This window comes from Macaca mulatta, chromosome 1 (assembly GCF_049350105.2).
Source record: "Macaca mulatta isolate MMU2019108-1 chromosome 1, T2T-MMU8v2.0, whole genome shotgun sequence".
Taxonomy (NCBI): domain Eukaryota; kingdom Metazoa; phylum Chordata; class Mammalia; order Primates; family Cercopithecidae; genus Macaca; species Macaca mulatta.
Genome location: NC_133406.1, coordinates 231,964,444 through 231,988,109, shown reverse-complemented (window position 1 = coordinate 231,988,109; position 23,666 = coordinate 231,964,444). Strand labels below are relative to the sequence as shown.

The window sequence follows — 23,666 nt, the reverse complement described above, 5'->3', positions numbered from 1 at the left end:
GCGTGAGTACACCATGCCCAGCCAAAGATCAAGTCGTCTGTGAAAGTTTGTAACTACAATCATCTCATGCTCACAAGGTGTTCTGTGGATATCCCCTTGCAGAAAACTCTCATCAACAAGGATATCTTCAGAGACGCTGCTCTTAAATGCAAGGCTAACGAGAGGCCAGGGTCAAGTTCAAAGAGAGGTACAAGACAGTCAAGAACAAGCAGTTCTTCCAGAAGCTGTGGTTTTAGATGTTTCATTTAGGTTATTAAATATTTTAATTAATTAAATTAAAATCAAAATTAGCCAGGCATGGTGACATGCACCTGTAATCCCAGATACTCAGGAGGAGGCTTAAACAGGAGGATCACCTGAGACCAGGAATTTGAGGATGCAGTAAGTCAAGCTTGTCCAACCCACAGCCCAGGACAGGTTTGAATGAGGTCCAAAACAAATTTGTAAGCTTTCTTTTTTTTTTTTTTTTTTGAGACGGAGTCTCGCTCTGTCGCCCAGCCCAGGCTGGAGTGCAGTGGCGCGATCTCGGCTCACTGCAAGCTCCGCCTCCCGGGTTCACGCCATTCTCCTGCCTCAGCCTCCCGAGTAGCTGGGACTACAGGCGCCCACAACCGCGCCCGGCTAATTTTTTGTATTTTTAGTAGAGATGGGGTTTCACCGTGGTCTCGATCTCCTGACCTTGTGATCCGCCCGCCTCGGCCTCCCAAAGTGCTGGGATTACAGGCGTGAGCCACCGCGCCCGGCCAAATTTGTAAACTTTCTTAAAACGTTATGAGTTTTTTTGTGATTTTTTTATTTTTAGCTCATCAGCTATTGTTAGTGTTAATGTTTTGTTTTGGTTTTGGTTTTTCTGCTTTTTTTTAAGACGGAGTCTCACTCTGTCACCCAGGCTGGAGTGCAGTGGCACAATTTGGGCTCACTGCAACCTCCACCTCCCGAGTTCAAGCAATTCTCCCTGCCTCAGCCCCCCAGGTAGTTGGGATTACAGGAATCTGCCACCACGTCCAGCCAATTTTTGTATTTTTAGTAAAGATGAGGTTTCACCATGCTGGCCAGACGACTGGTCTCAAACTCCTGACCTCAGGTGATCTGCCCGCCTCAGCCTCCCAAAGTGCTGGGATTACAGGCGTGAGCCACCGCGCCTGGCCAGTGTTGCTGTATTTTATGTATGGCCCAAGACATTTCTTCTTCTTCCAACGTGGCCCAGGGAAGCCAAAAGATTGGACACCCCTGCAGTGAGCCATGATCACACCACTGCACTCCAGCATGGGCTACAGAGCAAGACTCTATGTCAAAAAATAAAATAAAATAAATTAATTAAATGACTAAAATCCAGAAATTGCAGTCTTTAAAGAGTAAATTTTACAGCATGTGACTGATCTCAATGAAGCTTTTATTTAAATGTGTTTTAAAAATAAATTACACTCAGAAACAAAGTACTCCATATAACATAAACCACCTGTCTCTATGACTGAGAGACCACAAAAGTGTATCTTAAAATTCTGATATATGAAAAGATCATCAACTTCATTCATGGTCAAAGAAATGCAAATTCAAATGATATTGCAGGAGCCAGGCACTATAGTACACACCTGTAGTCCCAGCTACTCAGGAGGATCACTTGAGCCCAAGAGTTAAGAGGCTGCAGTGAGCTATGACTGCACCACCTCACTCCAGCCTGAGAAACAGAGATTCTGTCTCTAAAAACACTTTTTAAGGGCCGGACGCGGTGGCTCAGGCCTGTAATCTCAGAACTTTGGGAGGCCAAGGCAGGTGATCGCTTGACGTCCGGAGTTCGAGACCAGCGTGGCCAACATAGTGAAACCCCATCTCTACTAAAAACACAAAAATTAGCGGGGCGTGGTGGTGCATACCTATAGTCCCAGCTACTAGGGAGGCTGAGGCAGAACTGCTTGAATTTGGGAGCCACAGGTTGCAGTGAGCCGAGATTGCGCCACCGCACTCCAGCCTGGGCAATACAGCAAGACTCAGTCTCAAAAAAATTTTAAGGCCAGGCCTGGTGGCTTACGCCCGTAATCCTAGCACTTTGGGAGGCTGAGGTAAGTGGAGTGCTTGAGTCCAGGAGTTCGAGACCAGCCTGAGCAATGGTAAAACCCTGTTTCTACAAAAAATACACAAATTAGCCAGGTATGGTAGTGCATTCCTGTAGCCTCAGCTACTTGGGGGGGTTGAGATGGGAAGATCGCTTGAGCCCAGGAGATCGAGGCTGCAGTGAGCAATGATCACACCACTGCACTCCAACCTGGATGACAAAGCAAGACCCTGTCTCAAAAAAATTTGTTCTTTTTTGTTTGAGACAGAGTTTTGCTCTTGTTGCCCAGGCTGGAAAGCAATGGCACAATCTTGGATCACCACAACCTCCACCTCCCAGTTTCAAGCGATTCTCCTGCCTCAGCCTTCCAAGTAGTTAGGATTACAGGCATGCACCACCACACCAGGCTAATTTTGTAATTTTAGTAGAGATGGGGTTTCTCCATGTTGGTCAGGCTGGTCTCAAACTCCCAACCTCAGGTGATCCGCCCACCTTAGCTTCCCAAAGTACTGGGATTACAGGTGTGAGCCACCATGCCCAGCCAAAAAAAAAAAAGTTTTTAAATAAAAAGATAATAGCACTGTACACATTTCTACCTATCAGATTAACAAAGATTATGAAATTTTACAATATCCAGGGTTGGTGAGAAGGAAATCAGAACCCTAAAATATTCTGTGTGTACACAGGCAAATCTTTGGGGGCAATTTATTTACAGCTTTCAAAATAAAAAGTAAGGCCGGGCGCGGTGGCTCAAGCCTGTAATCCCAGCACTTTGGGAGGCCGAGACGGGCGGATCACGAGGTCAGGAGATCGAGACCATCCTGGCTAACACGGTGAAACCCCGTCTCTACTAAAAAATACAAAAAACTAGCCGGGCGAGGTGGCAGGTGCCTGTAGTCCCAGCTACTCGGGAGGCTGAGGCAGGAGAATGGCGTAAACCCGGGAGGCAGAGCTTGCAGTGAGCTGAGATCCGGGCCACTGCACTCCAGCCTGGGCGACAGAGCGAGACTCCGTCTCAAAAAAAAAAAAAATAAATAAAAATAAAAAGTAAATATAACCCACTGATTCAGCAACTCCACTTAAGAGCTTATCCTATACACATACTTGTATAATTGTACAACAGTACAGATATGAGGATGCAAACCAGTCTGAGACAATTTAACCATCCATCAATGGGAAAAGTGAAGTATATATCCATACAGTGTCCGATTATGCAGCTGTTTTCAAAAACAAACCTGAGTTATAAGTATTGAATTGAAAAATATATGTTTGGAATTTTTTTAAATTCAAGATGCTATGTACAGTGTGCTTATATATGCATGGAAAACATCTGGAGGAATACTAAATTGTGTGAAAGTGATTACAATGAGTATATATTAATTTTATAATTACAATTTGTATTTCATTTGAACACATGAAGCTATCAAATAAAATCATTTAACTCTGGTGTTGAATCTGCCTATGCTATGATCCCAACCTATCTTTCCAACGCCCTATGGTTCTGGTCAAACCAGTCTGTTCCTTCTTTGAGAAACCAGTCCCAAGGACTCCCTCTCCAAAATGCTCTTACTCTGTTATCTGAACAGCTACCAGCTACAGCTTCAAACACAAATTACCCGAGTTGAAAAAACTATGCCTGCCTGCATCTGCTATAGAACATTTTAAAAGATATCTTTTTAAAAAAGAAAATCGAAACACAATTTAATAATCCCCATCATAGAAGCAGCAAAAGTACTCACCATTTCCCAAGCTTTCCAGGCTCTGTGCCTTTGCTTCATGCAATTTCCTGCCTGAAATCCTCTTAGCTACTTATCATATGTCCAAATCCTGCCAATCCTTCAAAACACAGGTGAAACACCAGCTCCTACACCAGATCCTCCCTAATGCCCCCATCCAGAGCTGATTCTCTTTCTTAAACCATAGTAGCAACACCTCTGGAGGCACTTTCTTCTACCTAGTACTCAGTTGTGTACATGTCTCATCTTTCTCATTAGTGAGAAAATCATCAAGGGTACAATCTCTGTCTTGGTCATTTTGTATGCCCTATTCTGCTACATTAATTAAACTCATATTTCACTAAAGCATATAATAAAAAGAAAGGGGCAAAAAAAAAACAGGCTTCTATTATGTATTCATTTGAATTAGGTCTTGTTTACCTGCAACAAATGCTATATAAGGAAAGTACAAAAGGTAAGATCCCTCCCTCTCCATCCAGCTGCCCAGGGCCCTGGTATGCCTCCAAAAAAGGCAACTATGGATTCTAAGAAGTCCTTGGACACTAAAACTTCTTAACACATTCAGAACATTAGGTCTAAGTTGACGAAAAGAATTTATAAATTATATTTTAAAGTAAGTTTATTTATGACAATTATACAATTGCACAGTTTATATGCTGAGGCAAACAAAATATGACACTCAATATATGGAAAGACAAACTGTATGAAACTAAAGCTATCTGAGCTGTGAAAAGAAGTCACTGTTCGACTGGGCGCAGTGACTTAACACCTGTAATCCCAGCACTTTGAGAGGCTGAGGCGGGAGGATCATGAGGTCAAGAGATCAAGACCATCCTGGCCAACATGGTGAAACCCCGTCTCTACTAAAAATACAAAAATTAGCTGGGCATGGTGGCACATGCCTGTAGTCCCAGCTACTCGGGAGGCTGAGGCAGGAGAATCGCTTGAACCCGGGAGACGGAGGTTGCAGTGAGCCAAGATTGTGCCACTGTACTCCAGCCTGGGGACAGAGTGAGACTCCATCTCAAAAATAAAAAAATAAATAAATAAATTTAAAAAAAAAAGAAGTTCACTGTTCATTATCAGAACCATTACAGAATAAATATTCCAAGTCTACATATAACCCCAAGTTACTAAAGTTTTGGAGGGGAGGGTGGTCTGTTTTTTTGTTTTTTTGAGACAGAGTCTCATTCTGTTGCCCAGACTGAAGTGCAGTGGCTGAATCACAGCTCACTGCAGCCTTGACCTCCCAGGCTAAATCAATTCTCCCTCCTCGGCATCCTGAGTAGCTGAGACTACAGGTGCACACCACCATGACTGGCTTTTGGGTTTTTTTGTTTGTTTTTTTCCAGAAAGACTGGGTTTTGCCATGTTGTCCAGGCTGGTCTCAAATTCTTGGGCTCAAGTGATCTGCCTGCCTCAGCCACACAAAGTGCTGGGATTACAGGCTTGTGCCACTGTGCCCAGCCAACTAAACTTTTTGTGGCATCAAGTGTTTAAGGATTCCACAAAGACTAAATTCTCACTAAGCTATGCAAACAAAGGTGCTAAGCCATTCCAACCAAAATATGTAAGAAACATGTAGATGTTTTATAAAGCTAAATTTCTTAAGGAATACGAATATTAATGAAAACTTTTCTCAATATATTAATAGAAACAACATGTATGCACATTTTTCCAGTTTATAGATGTTAAAAATTAAGTCTCAACAAGCTCTTTAATCATATGTGTATAATCCTAAGTATATAACAACTTAGGAAATTTCAGTAATTATTCCTACAATAATGAATCACATAAAATATATATATGTACACATGACAGATTATGCTACCAAGATCAGAATGTTCAAATCAGAAGGCAGTTCATCTTGTTAGAAAATTTATCCAGCAATAAAAATCTGAAGCCATAGTTAGATCGAGACAAATTTTAGTGAAAATTCTATACTGAATACTGAACTGGAGGTGGGGGGTTATTCTTACAAATAATACTGAAGGATTACAAACAATACTGTCAAATTATCAAATGTGTTAATACTACATTAGCCATTCCACTGGCATTTATGGCACAAACTGCCAGATGTAGTGCAATACTAATTCTTCCCTCCTTCCAAAGTAAGAGAACTCCTGATTCTTGACTAGGCACATAGGAATTTCCAGTATAGAATATACATTCCAGCTTCTCTTGCAGTTATATGTGACCTTGTTATAATCGAAGGGACATAGCAGAAGCGATACGTACAATTCCTGGAAAGTATCTTCACAAGATGGGGGCATGCCCAGCTTTTGCCTCTTCCTCCTTCCTGCTGGTCAGAATGTACAACTAATGTGAGAAAGTGGAGAAGCCACCTTTGACTAAAAGGAAAGAGTTACATGTTGAAGGCTGGGTCCCCTAATGAGCATGAAGATACCATACTGGTTTAGGACTGCCTATGAGATACATGAAAGAAAGGTAACTTCTATCTTGTTCAAGCCATTGTTATTTTTGGTTTCTACTACTCACTGCTGAATCTAATCCTATCTAAAACAAGGCAAAATTATAGAGAAAGACTACTATATTTATTAAATTTTACTCTTTCAAATGATTTTTTATCTTTGCTTTGGTTTGTTTGTTTGTTTTGAGCCAGAGTCTTGCTCTGTCATCCAGGTTGCAGTGCCGTGGCTCCCTGCAACCTCAGCCTCCCAGGTTCAAGCGATTGTCCTGGCTCCTGAGTAGCTGGGATTACAGATGCCCGCCACCATGTTCAGCTATTAAATAATTTTGAATACACATTTTAAACTTACTAGATTAAAATAAACTCATTTTGGGGGGCCGGACGCAACAGCTCATTCCTGTAACCTCAGCACTTTGGGAATCTGAGGTGGGTAGATCGCCTGAGGTCAGGAGTTCCAGACCAGCCTAGCCAATATGATGAAACCCCATCTCTATTAAAAATACAAAAATTAAGCCAGGTGCGGTGGCTCTCACCTGTAATCCCAGCACTTTGGGAGGCTGAGGCGGGTGGATCACTTGAGGTCAGGAGTACCAGACCAGCCTGGTCAACATGGTGAAACCTCACCTCTACTAAAAATACAAAAATTAGCCAGGGATCGTGGCTGGCGCCTGTAGTCCCAGCTACTCGAGAGGCCAACACAGGAGAATCACTTGAATCCAGGAGGCGGAGGTTGCAGTGAACAGAGACTGCACCATTGTGCTCTAGCCTGGGTGATAAGAGTGAGAATCCAACTCAAAAAAAAAAAATACAAAAATTAGTCGGGCATGGTGGTGCGTGCCTGTAGTCCCAGCTACTCAGAAGGCTGAGGCAGGAGAATCGCTTGAACCTGGGAGGCAGAGGTTGCAGTGAGCCGAGATCGCGCCATTGCGCTCCAACCTGGGCAACAGGAGTGAGACTCCATCTCAAAACAAAACAAAAATAAATAAATAAACAAACTTTTTTTTTGAGACGGAATTTCACACTTGCTTTCCAGGCTGGAGTACAATGGTGCAATTTCAGCTCACTGCAACCTCTGCCTCCCAGGTTCAAGAGATTCTCCTGTCTCAGTCTCCCAAGTAGCTGAGATTACAAGCGTTCGCCACCACGCCCAGCTAATTTTTGTATTTTTAGTAGAGACGGGGTTTCATCATGTTGGCCAGGTTGGTCTCAAACTCCTGACCTCAGGCAATCTACCCATATCAGCCTCCCAAAGTGCTGGGATTACAGGCGTGACAAACTTATTTTTGATGATTCAAATAACTAAGCTCTAAAATGTTTTTTTCTACACTATATTTGAGGTATAAAATTGCTATTATCAATAATTTTTTGGCCAGACGCAGTGGCTCACACCTATAATCCCCCAGCACTTTAGGAGGCAGAGGTGGGCGGATCACCGGAGGTCAGGAGATCAAGACCAGCCTGGCCAACATGGCAAAGCCCCATCTCTACTAAAAACACAAAATTTAGCCAGGCATGGTGGTGATCGCCTGTAATCCCAGCTACTTGGGAGGCTGAGACAGGAGAATCGCTTGAGCTCGGGAGGCAGAGGTTGCAGTGAGCCGAGATCATCCAGCCTGGTGACAGAGGGCGACTCCGTCTCAAAAAATAATAGTAACAACTTCCTAAGTATGCCTTGGGGTCAAGCGATTAAGCCAAATCTCCCTTATCTCTACCTCAATAATACCATACGGTAATATTATTCATTCATTTAACAAATGAATGCCTACTATACTCCTCGCATGAAAGGTGCACTGAAGTGACCAAAGCAGATGACGGGCCTCTTCCTACAGGAGCTGACAAGCCAGCATCAATGCAGCCAAGGCTGTAGAAGCTGAGTGAAACCCTCTGCCTCCCTCTTCTCTAGCCTCCAAGTTCATCACTCCCCTGCTGTCATATTCTTGCTTCAGGCTACAATATGAGAGTACAATATGACTAGACTTCAGCTTTGCTCTGCTAATATAATCACACATAACCATATTCCCCAAAGATGACACTGCTGTTACCAAAATTAGCATCGGCATCTTACCAAAATGCCATAGCAGCCATCATTGATGGTGGGTCAGTTCTCCACACGGCAAATCTTATTTATCACAAGATATCTTTCCCTAATTGTACCTTATGGGGTTCTCTTATCCTTAAATTCTGTTGTTGTCACAGGATCTCACTCTGTCTCCCAGGCTGAAGAGCAATGGCACCATCTTGGTTCATTGCAGCCTTGACCTTGTAGGCTCAAACAATCCTCCCGCCTCAGCCTCCTAAGTAGTTAGGACTATAGGCACGTGCTACCACACCTGGTTAATTTTTAATTTTTTTGACAGAGACGGGGGTCTTGTTACATTGCCCAGGCTGGTCTCAAACTCCTGGTATCAAGTGATCCTCCTGCCTTGACCTCCCAAAGCACTAGGATTACAGTTGTGAGCCACCACATCTAGCCTTATTCTTAAATTTGAAAAATACTTTGCAGTTCCGCCACCCCCCACCCCCGCAGTCCCAGGGACTATCCTGAAAAATGTCAGAAGGTAGGATTGCTTCGGTAGATAGCCAAATATTTTTAGTTATTCCTCACAGGCCATTACATCAACCTCACTAGAGATTTGAAGCCGGACCAACAAGATGTCTTGCTCTCTCCCTCAATCGCCTTCCTTCTTGAATCACTCTAAGAGGATGGAACACTAATCTGATTGGGTCAAGAGTCCACAATACTGATTGAACCCTGTTTACAAGTATGAAGATCAACGAAGATTAAAAGTCACACAAATCTTGATTCAAGTGCAAGATAGAAAAAAAGTCACATACATGTGAGAGTTTGCGTTCTTGTTCTTGGTCATTTCACTCTTACACACTCTAAAACACTAATCGTCGGGTCTTCTGCAAAGCCATCAACCAAAGAGTAGTAAGACAGTGAAATTGAGGAGGATGAGAGAGCCCTTGACTAGTCCTGGAGCTTAAGTAATATGCTCTCACCCTGTTTACTACACAAATTTACGTTGGTATTTTGGCCAAAAGCCCAAATTAATAATAAAGTAACACTTCTAATTTCCCACTTGCCATTGTTCTACTTACATAAATCTCCTTCAGAGGCCAGGCGTGGTGAGTCACACCTGTAATCCCAGCACTTTGGGAGGCTGAGGTGGGAGAATCACTTGGACCCTCAAGGTCGAGGCTATAGTGAGCCGTGATCATGCACCACTCAATGCACTCCAGAACCTCGGCAGCAGAGCAAGACCTTGTCTAAAACAAACATTCCTTCAGGAACATAATAAATAAGAGGAACAGCTAAGCCATGACATTCTGATCATTTATTAACACCCCAAACTTCAAACTGCACTATTACTCTATTCACTTGGTATTTAATCACATATTGTTTTTTAGCATTTCCTATATCAAGGAATAGCGAACATTTTAGAATTGATACCTCAGAGAGAATTTATTCAAACCATCTGGTGTTCACCCATTGTCTCCTGCAGATCTCCTGATTATTATAAATAACAAAGAAAACATACTGCAAAGCTAGATCTCTGGATGACAATAACAATAATAATAAAAAGAGGCTAATATTTATTGACCATTTACTCTGTGCCAGGGACTTTTTTAAATACTTTATATGAATTAATTACTTTGGTCCTCACAACAAACCCATGAGTATTATTATCTCTATTTTACAGAGGAGGAAACTGAGACCCAGAAAGGTAAATAACCTGCCTGAAGTCACAGAGTTAATAAGCAGTGGGCTGCAGATTGAGTCTAGAGCTCTTAACAACTTTTCTGCAACAGCATAATGGTTAATGGCAGACAAATACTACAGCTTGGTAAGTTCTGAAACTTAGGGCCAAAAAGATATTCAAGGAGGCAAAAGACAACACAGATCTGCATCTCAAGAAAGAGATTTTCAAACTTCTAGGCTGGACCAAACTGGTGTTAAAGAAGTACTGAGGAAGGGCTGGGTGCGGTGACTCACGCCTGTAATCACAGCACTTTGGGAGGCCAAGGCCAGCGATCATGAGGTCAGATCAAGACCATCCTGGCTAACATGGTGAAACCCCGTCTCTACTAAAAAATACAAAAAATTAGCTGGGCGTGGTGGTGGGTGCCTGTAGTCCCAGCTACTCGGGAGGCTGAGACAGGAGAATGGCGTGAATCCAGGAGGCGGAGCTTGCAGTGAGCTGAGATCACATCACTGCACTCCAGCCTGGGCGACAGAGTGGGACTTCGTCTTAAAAAAAAAAAAAAAAAGTAGTACTGAGGGAAAAGTTAATGGATAGAATCATGAAGAACATCAATATTTAACATAAACCCTGCACATTTTAGATCAAAATGGTAATACAGTAGGGTAGTATTTGTGTATATTATAGATATACAACATATATTACAAATCAAAATACATAATAATTATACCTACTCCATAGGAACTAGAACATAGTTTAACTATAATTACTTCAGGTTTATAGTAGCATCTCTGTTGGCTGTAGCTAAGATTTTTCATGCTAAATCCTTAGGCAAGAACGCAACCTATAATACTGTTCCTATGAAAGAAAATAATCTGCTTTAAAATCTTTCTTCAGACATGCTTTCCAGGGAACAGACAGTTGTGAAAAGAAAGTCAACCTAAATAGATGGACCATATTTCAATGACTCTAAGACTCATAATGCTTGTTTTACATTTGTATACCACCGGAATTAGGAAAGGTCTCACAGAGGTTAACTGGCAGCATTTTTTTCATTCTTAGCAGTATATAAAATAATAGTGCATTTTACAAATGATGGCATCTTAGAGTCAATAAAATGTGTTTTTCAGAATACATCTAATTCTAAGTGTGAGCACACATACTGCTGTAGTCAAAGGAAAACTTTCTGCCTTCAAGAGATGTATAATCTAATAAAGAGAACATAATTAGTTCTAAAATATAAATGGAAGTAATACACATTAATACAAGATATGAAGTGATCAAATGAGTGAGAAGGTTATAACAAGAATTGAAGAAAAGGTATTTAAGTGGTAGGAAATAGAAGTGGCCAAACCAAAAAAACTTCAGGCACTGTGTCCTGAGCAGTTTTTTGTTGTTGTTGTTGTTGTTGTTGTTGTTGTTGTTGACAGAGTCTCACTCTGTCGCCCAGGCTAGAGTGCAGTGTCGCAATCTCGGCTCACTGCAACCTCTGCCTCCCAGGTTCTAGAGATTCTCCTGCCTCAGACTCCTGAGTAGCTGGGACTACAGGCACCCGCCACCAGACCCAGCTAATTTTTGTATTTTTAGTAGAGATGGGGTTTAACCATGTTGGCCAGGATGGTCTCAAACTCCTGACCTCAGGTGATCTGCCCACATCGGCCTCCCAAAGTGTTGGGATTACAGGCATGAGCCACCGCGCCTGGCCATGAGCACAGTTTCAAATGAAACAGATTAAATCTGATGTAAGAACAGAAAGAAGGTAGGAAATAAAAGCTATCTCAACACAGATAGGGAAGATGAATAACGTGAGGTTTTGGTCATGTCACTCTCCTCTAAGAACCAGCAACTATGTTCCAGTCAAAGTAAAGCATTGCTTCAAGGTATTAAGAACTAACTAATCAAGGGGAAAAACATTTTTTAAATGTCACATCTCTCTCCTTTGAACTACTGTGGCAGTTTTAAAATAAATCCAGACTGGGATTGGTGGCTCATGCCTATAATCCCAACACTGGGAGACCAAGGCAGGAGGATGATTCAATCCAGGAGTTTGAGACCAGCCTGGGCAACATAACAAGACACCATCTCTACAACAACAACAACTTTTTTAGCCAGGTGTGGTGGCATGTGCCTGTAGTCTCAGCTACACAGGAAGCTGAGATGGGGGAATCACTTGAGCCTGGGAGGTCAAGGTTGCAGTGAGCTGTGATCATGCCACTGCACTCCAGCTTGAGCTGGACACTGAGACCTTGTCTCTAAAGTAATTATTTAGCTAATTAATTAAACTTAATAAATCTACAAATTATTTGATACTCCTCCCTGCAAAAAAAATTATTTGATACTCCTCCCTTCAAACAAAATAATATAAACATTTTTAAAGTTTTTTTTTTTTTTTTTTTTTTGAGATGGAGTCTCACTCCGTTCCCCAGGCTGGAGTGCAGTGGCACGATCTCTGCTCACTGCAACATCCGCCTCCCTGGTTCAAGCGATTCTTCCACCTCAGCCTCCTGAGTAGCTGGGATTATAGGTATCTGCTATCACGCCCAGCTAATTTATTTTTGTAGAGACGGGGTTTCACCATGTTGGTCAGGCTGGTCTTGAATTCCTGACCTCAGGTGACCCGCCTGTCTCAGCCTCCCAAAGTGCTGGGATTACAGGCGTGAGCCTAAAGTTATTTTTAAATAAAATTAATCGGGACATAGTGGCTCATGCCTGTAATCCCAACACTTTGGGACACCAATGAGGGTAGATCACTTCAGCTGAGAAGTTCAAGACCAGCCTGGGCAACATGGCAAAACTCTGTCTCTACAAAAAATATAAAAACTAGCTGGGTATGGTGGCGCATGCCTATGGTCCCAGCTACTCGGGAGGCTGAGGCAGGAGGATCATTTGAGCCCGGGGGTTCAAGGCTGCAGTGAGCAGAGATTGTACCACTGCACTCCAGACTGGATGACAGAGCAAGACCTTTCCTCAAAAAACTTAAAATTTAAATTTTAAAAAAAAGTAATTTTACAGGTGCATCTCAAATTGTTCTATTAAACTAGAATAGTAGTATCTATCCCATGAGTATCTCATGAGAAAGAAACAGGTATTCTTTGGGGTAAGGGAGGAAAATGAAAAACAAAATCCCTCTATAGTATAAAATGTTTCTGAGGCTTTAAAGAGCTCATGTGCATTATAAACGTATTTCACCTCATACTTAAAGTACCTGCAACATATTAGTAAGCCATAAATACAGTTTGGGAAACACTGACTTGGGTAGGCAGGTAGATAGGCAGGTGGATGGCAGAGTCACAGAAAATAAAAGGAGAGTAAGACAAATGTAATAAAATGATACCACCTAAAAAAAAAAGGATCATAACTGACTATGAGTTATGACAATGAAGTCTCCTGAAGGAAAATAAGCTGTTAGAATAAGCTATCAAAATCAACAATAGCCGCCAGGCGCAGTGGCTCATGCCTAGAATCCACTTGGGTGGATATACTTCCCCAGCATAGCCAGGTCCTGCCAGAGAAGATTTCCAGTGCCTCCCCAGGCAGTTCAAACAAACAAACACGCTCATCTGCTCACACTCCCCCTGAACTGTACTCACCCCACACACACTGAGTGCCTCCATCACTGTACTCCCTTGCTCCCCACCCTAGAAGCAGGAAGAAGGTCAAAGAATCAGACCTTTGGCTGCGCATGGTGGCTCACAACTGTAATCCTAGCACTTTGAGTGGCCAAGGTGGGAGGATCACTTGAGCCTAGGACTTCAAGACCAGCCTGGGCAACATGGCAAGACTTGATTTCTACAAAAATGTAATTAGCCAGGTGTAGTGGTGCATACCTCTAGTCCCAGTCCCAGCTACTCGGGAGGCCAAGGAGGGAGGATAACTTGAGCCCAGGAGTTCAAGGCTGCAGTGAGCCATGCTCATGCCACTGCACTCCAGCCTGAACAATAGAACAAGACCCTCTCTCAAAAAAGAATTAGACTTCTGGGAGCCTAGGGAACATATGTAGGTGCCAATGAATGTGTCCATGCATGCTCTGCTGAATGTGTGCATGGCTGTGTGAGCTAGAATGGGTTTTTGTAGCAGGAGCTCTGCCCTGCTGCTTCAGGACTGTCTAAAGATGCTGCACAGCCATGCTTCCTCACAAGCTCTCTTTTAAGGTTAGTCCAGGCCAACAATGTCAATACTGTCCCCCTTAGGGTGGTATATTTATTGCAACACACAGCCTGGACACTCATATACAGGGCCGTGGCACTAGGGTAAGGCGCCACAAACTCCTCCTGCTGAGGAGGCAACAAGGCATCTGGTTGCTAAAGCTGGGTGGGATCCATATCCCTGATAGTATTCCAGTATGTATGAGGCACTGCGGAACCGGGGTTTTTGTTCCTAGGTGAGGCCTGACTCGTATGGCTTAAATTTCTGTTCTACTTTTCTCCAACTTGAGATGACTTGGAAGACTTCCTGTTCCTTGCAATGAAAAACAGCCTAACCAAAGTCCTTAAAAGTCATGTGTATAACTACTTTAAAATTAAGATATAACCCATGGCTTCGACTTCCGATGCAAAAACCCAAGACAAATAGGCTATGAGGATTCCTCAAATACCAAGTGGTTTATGAATTAGAGGTCACATCCTTTTATAACCTAACCATATAAGGAAAATTTTCACAGTTAAACATATTGCTCACACTTGCTGACACACTGGCAAATTTTACCAATTAAAAATATGCCATGCACAGTGGTTCGCGCCTGTAATCCCAGCCCTTTAGGAAGCCAAGGTGGGTGGATCACTTGAGGTCAGGAGTTCAAGACCAGCCTGGCCAACATGGTAAAACCCCATCTGTACTAAAAATACAAAAATTAGCCAGGTGTGGTGGCATACATCTGTAATCCCAGCTACTCAGGAGAATGAGGCAGGAGAATTGTTTGAACCTGGGAGGCAAGGTTGCAATGAGCCGAGATCGTGCCATCGCACTCCAGCCTGGGCGACAGAGCGAGCTCCGTCTCAAAAAATAATAATAATAATAATTTTACACTGGCACAAACAGGTCACTTTATAAAAAAAAAAAAAAGCATCTTATATTAACTGTACTCTATGACCTAGTTACCTAATGTACAGACACACAGTATATCTTATATTACTTGGCACACCAACAAGTTAGCCATACAAATCACAATTCCAACCCAAACTCGAAGCTAGTAAATGTATTTAGTATTTGAGCTTGAGTTACTTGTGTTCAAATGTTCATTAAATTGGTCTATGCAATCTTAACAATGTTCCAACACATATTTAAAATGTTCATTTCTCCTCCATTATTAAAAAAAAAAACACACACCAACTATAACTCTGTTAGACAAGAAACCAAACATAAGCCAACAGGCTCAGCAAAATCACACTTAAATAGGACAAGGAAAGTTTCAACTCCAGAATAATTATCAGGATACCAATCACACAAATATGATTCAACAATCACTTAAATATGATTCAAGAGGAATTCCTAGTAGTAAAAAAAGAAATCCTGTGATTAACTAGAGCACAGCATTATCAGAAACTGATTATGTAAAACAACAGTTTTTCTTTCAGGATGTCTGTGTGTGTGTGTGTGTGTGTGTGTGTGTGTAACAAAGTTCACAGCTAGGTTACACTAATGACTCACTTAAACATTTGAATTTTCTGCTATCTTAACCTTTAAATCAACTGCAAAAGTAGCTGCCAAAAGTAGTTTAGTAGGAAAGCATACTACTCCCAAAAGAACTTGGTATGTCCAACTTATTTTACTACTTAAATTTTTTTTGATCACTGAGATTTGAAACTAATTTTTAAGTAATGAATGCTTACTAAATCCATTATCATACTCAGCATATACAGGTTTTTAGAAGGGCACAGATTATATTCTTATATGTGTGTTTTTACAGCACCTGGCACATTTCTGTTCAGTATCTGTTCAATATTACACATAATTATTTCAGGACCTGACAGCGTTTACTGTCCTATTTTTCTTTTTTTTATTTTTTGAGACAGAGTCTCGCTCTGTCACCCAGGATGGAGTGCAGTGGTGCCGATCTCAGCTCCCTACAACCTCTGCCTCTGAGATCAAGCAATTATCGTGCCTCAGCCCTTCAAGTAGCTGGGATTACAGCCACACACCAAAGTGCCAAGCTAATTTTTGTATTTTTAGTAGAGACAAGGTTTCACCGTGTTGGCCAGGCTGGTCTCCAACTCCTGACCTCAGGTGGTCCACTCACCTTGGCCTCCCAAAGTGCTGGGATCACAGGCGTGAACCACCACACTAGGCCTTACTGTCCTATTTTTTAAAAGCTTTTTTGACTGACCAGTAAATCAAAGTTGAAAAGGCAACTGGTACATTTTATTTCTTGATTTGGATTATCTTTCTGTTGTGAATTGGTTCTCAGTTCTAGTTTCCTTGTGACAAAACACTGATGGAGAATACATTGAACTGAAATCCCCTGAATCTATTCCCACTGAGAAAATAATACATTTGAACTGTTCACATTTCATTGTAAAAGATACACAACTTTAGAGATTACTCTTGAAGTTCTGAAAGTAAAGTGAATCGGAAGTCACATTTCTAGAAGCAGTCAGTCTGGAACAGATGTTTATCCTACACAACCAGTCCCCTTTACCACTGCAAAACTCTCTAATAGTTCATTACATTAGAACAACTGAGATGGGTTAGGATTTGTGAAAATAAAAATTCTTTTGAGACATTTATTAAGCAGATTATCTCTGAAACTGTACCTTAGTTTACAAGCCTTCAGGCAGCAATTTGACCTTCTTGTATGTTAATCCGTGTACACCCTCATTTCACATTTTCTCTGGCTTCCAATTTTATTTTTTTTATCTAATCCATACAATAAGTCACCCTATCAGACTTTATAAGACTACTGAAAACAACACTACTGCAATGCAAGGCTACTACATTTGCAAAACTGCCGATTTTAGTGAGATCTCCCTCCCTCAACTCCTCCTCTACCCCTCTACCTGGGTTAAATCTCGAGAAAAACCTCTGTCCAGTGCTACAACTTTACTTTCCATAGAGTAGGTTTGATTTTTTATTAATGATACTAAAAACTTTTAAAAGACTGCTGGTGTATATGATTTCCAATACTGGGAACAGAAATAAACTCTCTTGTGTAATATTTCAAGAGAAATTGTCTCATAAAAGATGAGAAGGTATCAATTCAAAGGAGTCCTGGGAAGTCACAAAGTGTAAATACTTCTGGTAACAGAACAAATTAATGTCGAGGCACAACCAATAACATAATAATGCCTCAATGCAACCGTGCCTGTCAAAGGACATCTGTATTAGCAGCTCGGGGAAGTGGCATTTGCAGAAAGGCACAACAACTGTGCTTAAAAGAAAATCATTAAGCCTCAGCCGTTAATCCCCTCCCCCATCCTCTTCGTCTGGGTCTTTTCAAGCAATTAACCAGTAGAAGGTGCTATTCTGCAACCCACATGTATTCACACCAACCTCCATCCTTGGGCCACAGCTGGGTTTACCGCAGGTGGACTAGCCTATTCCCTGTCCAGTATTCAAAGGAGCCCCCAAACAGAAAGCCAGATCTTTTCTTTTAACCCTTATTTACAAAAACAACATTGACAGCTCAATTGCCAGGAAACCTGACACATCACACCACTAAAAACATGCAAACATCATCTTGCTAAATATTAACCTCAACACAATCTTTATAATATTAACCAATAAAATCTATTTCTACCTAGAAAGACTCTGCTCACATTCACTACTAAGAGTCAAGTGAACAAATCACTGTCCCCAACAAAATCAGGGTCAATGAGAAATACGAAAGCAATGAGAGCTGAACATAAGGCCACAACATATAAAGAGAGATTTTATCTTTACATACACAAAAAAGAAAGAGCAGCAGAAACCAGGGCTGCAAAGGGAAGAAAGGGAGGCAGAGAGAAGAGGAGTCTCTGAACATGTTTTTGGGTGTCCTTTAGTTTCCAATGCACTCTTCTGCCTCACAAGGTTGCAAAAAAGGCCAGGCATGAGATGGGTGGAAGAAAGCTGAAACAGAAAAGCACCCTCCCTTCCCCCATCTTCTCTCTTCTCTCCCAAAAAGAGCTGTGTTTGTCTGTGCAAACCTAGTCCCAAATATGGGAGAGAGAGAATGAACGTGTGTATGGAAGAACAATGAGCCCTCAGCTTGGTATTGTGTGTGTATGTGTGTGTGTGCGTGTATGTGTGTGTCTGTCTGCCTCTGCCTCTTTTCCCTTCGACCTCAACAACAACAGGGAGAGCTGCAAGCCAGTTTTCCACCCATCCCAGGCCATCAAAATCAAAACTGGTTGATAATTTACAGTAGTATTAACTCAACAAGCAAATCCATGGAACAAAATATCAACCCAAAGATGATTTTATTATAGTATAGATCCAGCTTCTCTCCCCTCCCCCAACAGACTGAGACTAAAGAGACCAGTGTACACTAGACAAAAAGGTCCCTCTTTAAATGGAAAGCAATTATGAAAACTGTCTCAAATCTTCGGTGCATCAATTCCTGCTATATTAAAATGTCTGTTTTCTAATTCACCAAGTTCGTCCTCTTACTAGTTAGCTTTTTTTGCGTTTAAAAAATTGCTTTGAAGAAGGCTATTTCAGGATTCATACAAAACTACTTTCTAAATGTACCTTAAAATAGCAACACATACTGAAACATTTAAAGCACCCAATTTCTCAAGGACACATTTTGCTGAAATCAATGTTTGAAGTCTGTAATCCAGAAAAATTGTAAGCAAACCTTGGAAAAGAGACAGAGGAAAATGACAATTCAACAATGAATCATTTTGTTTTCCTTTCAACAACTTCTCAAGCAACCAGTTTCAAAGGAAGCCTGCAATACTTTTCCCCCTTTCCAACAGACACACATACATACATTATCCTATGTAAAACTACGAATCCTTCCGTCACCTTAAAAATTAATGATAAATAGAAGCCACCCTCCTTCAGAGAGCAGAACTAAAACAAGATAGTAAGAATTCCATTCTGCTGCAAATGATTTTGGGTTTCCTAATTCTCTAATCACATACAGCTGAGAACTAGAGATTGGGAGCACAAAGAGGAAATCTCCCCCCTAATGAGAAAATGATACTTTAATAATAAAGTCCTCCCCCCAGCACCCCGAAATCCACAAACATTCAAGAAATTCACAGTTCCAGTCCTTGACTTCCTTCTCTTCCAGTTTCAGCCAATAATTTAGTCACATGAAATAGTTTAACCTCAAACAAGTACAACAAGAGCATGAATAAGAGGCCAAGAGAGAGCATGGGTCAGAAGGCACGCAGGAACGGTCACCTGGCCCGGACATGACCAAAGAAGTGCCCTGCCCTCGTCCGGCTCCCCTCGACTTCGGCTTCGACCCCAGCCTTTTCTTTCTGCCTCCCCCCGGGCGAAGGACTGCTTTCACGGCCGACCCTCTCTGACCACCAGGACGAGGGGCCAAAAAAGAAAGCACACGACCCGGCGCGGGCAAGTTGGAGACTTACCTTCCCCTAAAGCGCTACACCATCAATAAAGAGGTGTTCGCGGCCCAGCTCCGGGGAAAGTGGTGGGGACGGGGCAGGAGGCCGCGCGGAGGCTGCGGGGCCGCGGGGCGCAGGGCCGAGAGGGGCGGCCCGCGGGGAGGCGACGCGGAGGGGCTGAGGGGGCTTCCCTGCCGTGACCTTTCCTGCGACTTGAACCTAGGTTCCCTCCTCCTCGGTCGGGCAGATCTTTCAGAAGCGGGAGCCCAGGATCATGTCTGGTTTTGTTTTCCGAGGGCGAGGGGGCTTCCTGAGGATGATGGTGATTTTTTTTTTTTAATCCTCAACTAGGAGAGAAAATGAGGCAGAGACAATGTGGGGAGCGAGAGAGGGGAAGAGGAGGGGGGAGGAGGCGGGGACCGAGGCCCAGCGGGGCGAGCGTCTCGAAGTGTTCGGGAGGCTGAGGAGGCTCCGGAGCGCGGAGGGTTGCTCGCGAGCGTCTGTGGGAGCAGCGGCACCTCCGCGATGGTGGCGGAGCCGCGGCGGAGCTGCTGCACCGACCCGCCGCCCACTCCCCGCTCGGGCCCGGCCCACCTCGCAGTATCGCACCTCCCCATTGGCGCAGCGCGGCGTGACGCGTCCGTAGGCCCGGCCAATGGAAGGCGGAGGGCGGGCGGAGAAGGCGGGATCTCTTTTCCCTTTTTTTTTTTTTTTTTTTTTTTTTAATCTTTTTAATAAAATGAGCAGAGACGAAGGCTGGGAGAGGCCAAACCTTGACAACGCCGCGGCCGGGGGCTGCAGGGCGCGCGCTGCAGGCGGCGGCCCGGGGCGGTGGGCTGGGCTCCCGCCGGGGGCGCGTCTTTGTGAGAGTGCGAGGCCGGCCCTCCTCCGCCGCGGACCGCCCCACGCGCCCCCCCGGGCGGGGCCGGGCTAGCTGGGCGGGCAGGTCCCGGTTGGGGTGGGCGGGAGTTCGGTTGCTCCTGCTGTTACCCGGGTCTTAATTGGCCTTTTCAGTCATTAGGACGCGGATCCATGTTCCTGCGGGCTACAGAGTGGGTGTAAACGATTCGCATAGGGACTCTTTCGAAATTCTGATGAGCAGCTCATAATATTTTTCAAATAGTGTACATGACAAAAGATGAATTAAGAAAGAAAAAAGTAATAAGTCGCACTGCTTATTTGAAAAGAATAAAAAGTGTCATGAAGGCATAAAGAAGAGACTGTACAGGTACAGAAGGGATTTTAGAAAGATCAGTGTACAACTCTATAGGGTAAGTGTGAAAAAAAATCTAAAAAGAGAAAAGACCAAACATCACCTCTTTTTCTTTGAAGAATAAAGTATTGTGTCCCACCTCCCGAAAGCCTGATAATCACAGGGTCTATCATGCTGTAAAGGGAGTAGGGGCAGGCCAAATGATCATATTCTAGTTAATGTAATTTATGGGATTGAGGGGTTTGGAAATTTCAATTATGATTAGCAATTTTTGAAATGCACATCATGTTTATTGAGTTCTGTCACAGAGCCTGGCACGAATCCAGGGTGAATCATCAACCTAATGTTGGTTTGTTAATACTCTGTAAATGCTTATTGGTGTCCTTATACCCTACACTCTTCCCGAAGGAGTTAAGGTCTGTATAAAATAAAATAAGGGGTAGAGGCCGGGCGCGGTGGCTCAAGCCTGTAATCCCAGCACTTTGGGAGGCCGAGACGGGAGGATCACGAGGTCAGGATATCGAGACCATCCTGGCTAACATGGTGAAACCCCGTCTCCACTAAAAAATACAAAAAACTAGCCGGGCGAGGTGGCGGGCGCCTGTAGTCCCAGCTACTCGGGAGGCTGAGGCAGGAGAATGGCGTAAACCCGGGAGGCGGAGCTTGCAGTGAGCTGAGATCCGGCCACTGCACTCCAGCCTGGGCGACAGAGTGAGACTCCGTCTCAAGAAAAAAAATAATAATAATAAGGGGTAGAAAACGTAGCACAAAATAATTCACTCATCTATTTCAAATGAAGTGATAATTTTATCCTTGGAGTATCTATTCAGATTATAATTCCCACATTCAATTATTATTATTATTTTTTTTTTTTTTTTTGAGATGGAGTCTCGCTCTGTCGCCCAGGCTGGAGTGCAGTAGCAGGATCTCAGCTCATTGCAACCTCCACCTCGTCGGTTCAAGTGATTCTCGTGCCTCAGCCTCCTGAATAGCTGAGATTACAGGCGTGTGCCACCACGCCCGACTAACTTTTCTAATTTTAGTAGAGATGGAGTTTCATTATGTTGCCCAGGCTGGTCTTGAACTTACAGGAGCATTTTTTCCAATAAAGATTCAGCTCTGTGGTAGACAAATGGGCAATGCACTGCCATCCAGCAGGAAGGAGAGAAGCTCTCCACGTTAGGAAATAACATTTACTGTGGTATTAAGGATTGGCTGTCATTTTCATTTATCCATAAAAATGTAAATTTGGAAGTTCAGAAATGCCACGTAATTACGAAGCATAATATACGGTATCAGACCACAAAATTAGCAAACTAAACCCATTTAACTGTAACAGTCCCATGCAAGAATTGTGGTCCAGCCATAAAGCCGGAGAGTAATGGACCTCCTTCCAAGGATCTGAGAAGCTGATAATGTAGTAAAATAATCTTCATAATAAGAACCACTATTAAACTGCTGATTGAAAGCTTATTATGTTCCCAGTGCCCTAAGAAACATGTTACATTCTTTAGCGCACTTTTTCTCCCCATGAAGTGTGTTTTTTTGTTGCTTTTTTTTTTTTTTTTTTTTTTTGAGACAGAGTTTCCCTCTTGTTGCCCAGGCTGGAGTGCACTGGCCCGATCTCGGCTCACTGCAACCTCTGCCTCCGGGTTCAAGTGATTCTCCTGCCTCAGCCTCCCGAGCAGCTGGGATTACAGGGATGTGCCACCATGCCCGGCTAATTTTGTACTTTCAGTAGAGATGGGATTTCTCCGTGTTGGTCAGGCTGCACTCAAACTCCAGACCTCAGGTGATCTGCCCGCCTTGGCCTCCCAAAGTGCTGGGATTACAGGCATGAGCCACTGCGCCTGGCTTATTATCTCCATTTTAAAAGTCAAGCAGGGCCGGGCGCGGTGGCTCAAGCCTGTAATCCCAGCACTTTGGGAGGCCGAGACGGGCGGATCACAAGGTCAGGAGATCGAGACCATCCTGGCTAACACGGTGAAACCCCGTCTCTACTAAAAAATACAAAAACCTAGCCGGGCGAGGTGGCGGGCGTCTGTAGTCCCAGCTACTCGGGAGGCTGAGGCAGGAGAATGGCGTGAACCCGGGAGGCGGAGCTTGCAGTGAGCTGAGATCCGGCCACTGCACTCCAGTCTGGGCGACAAAGCGAGACTCTGTCTCAACCAAAAAAAAAAAAAAAAAAAAGTCAAGGAACTGGGGCTTATGGAGGTTAAATAACTGAAAATTAAAGACATAAAATACCGACTGGGATTTTTTTTCCCATATTAAACTTTTTAAAGTTTCCTTATTCTTTTTTCAGCAATATTTTTAAAGTGGAAATTAAGTCAATAAAAGTAATTGAATAATAATAGTTATTGAATAGTTTTTGAATCTGAAAATATCAAGGACTTTTGTTAGTTATTTTATGTATCTTACTACAGGTTAACATACAGAGATCACATCAGAGCTGTATTAAAAGAAGATGGAGGCCGGGCGCAGTGGCTCAAGCCTGTAATCCCAGCACTTTGGGAGGCCGAGACGGGCAGATCACGAGGTCAGGGGACCAAGACCATCCTGGCTAACACAGTGAAACCCCATCTCTACTAAAAAATACAAAAAACTAGCCGAGCGAGGTGGCAGGCGCCTGTAGTCCCAGCTACGCGGGAGGCTGAGGCAGGAGAATGGCGTAAACCCGGGAGGCGGAGCTTGCAGAGCTGAGATCCTGCCACTGCACTCCAGCCTGGGCGACAGGGAGAGAGACTCCTTTTCAAAAAAAAAAAGAAGATGAAAATGGGGATTATTTAATAAATGATATTGGGACAAGATAGCCATATGGGAAAACAAAAAACAACAACACACCCCCTAGATTCATATTACTCCTAACACACCCCACCCCCAAAATCACAGGTGGATTTTTTTTTAATTTAATTTTTTTTTTTTTTTTTGAAGTCCAGGAATTCGAGACCACTCTGGGCAACATAGTGAGACCCCTCTCTCTACAAAAAATTTTAAAAATTATCTGAGTGTGATGGCACATGCCTGTAGTCCAG

The 23,666-nt window shown here is 43.2% G+C and overlaps 1 protein-coding gene and 1 long non-coding RNA gene across 14 annotated transcripts in view; one reads left to right on the top strand and one right to left on the bottom strand.

Annotated features, from left to right (window-relative positions):
- RERE (arginine-glutamic acid dipeptide repeats) overlaps positions 1–19,920 on the bottom strand; it is a 469,651-nt gene extending 449,731 nt beyond the window's left edge. For 12 of the 13 annotated variants that reach the window (XR_013413051.1, XR_013413057.1, XM_077988803.1 and 9 more), the window contains exon 1: positions 19,443–19,920. The gene's annotated coding sequence lies outside the window, so the exon portion shown is untranslated. 13 annotated transcript variants of the gene reach the window in all.
- LOC144336618 (uncharacterized) lies at positions 12,288–14,671 on the top strand. The gene is made up of 2 exons (XR_013408588.1): positions 12,288–12,361; positions 12,878–14,671. It is a non-coding gene; the product is annotated as an uncharacterized LOC144336618 (long non-coding RNA).
- Positions 19,921–23,666: the final 3,746 nt, after the last annotated feature.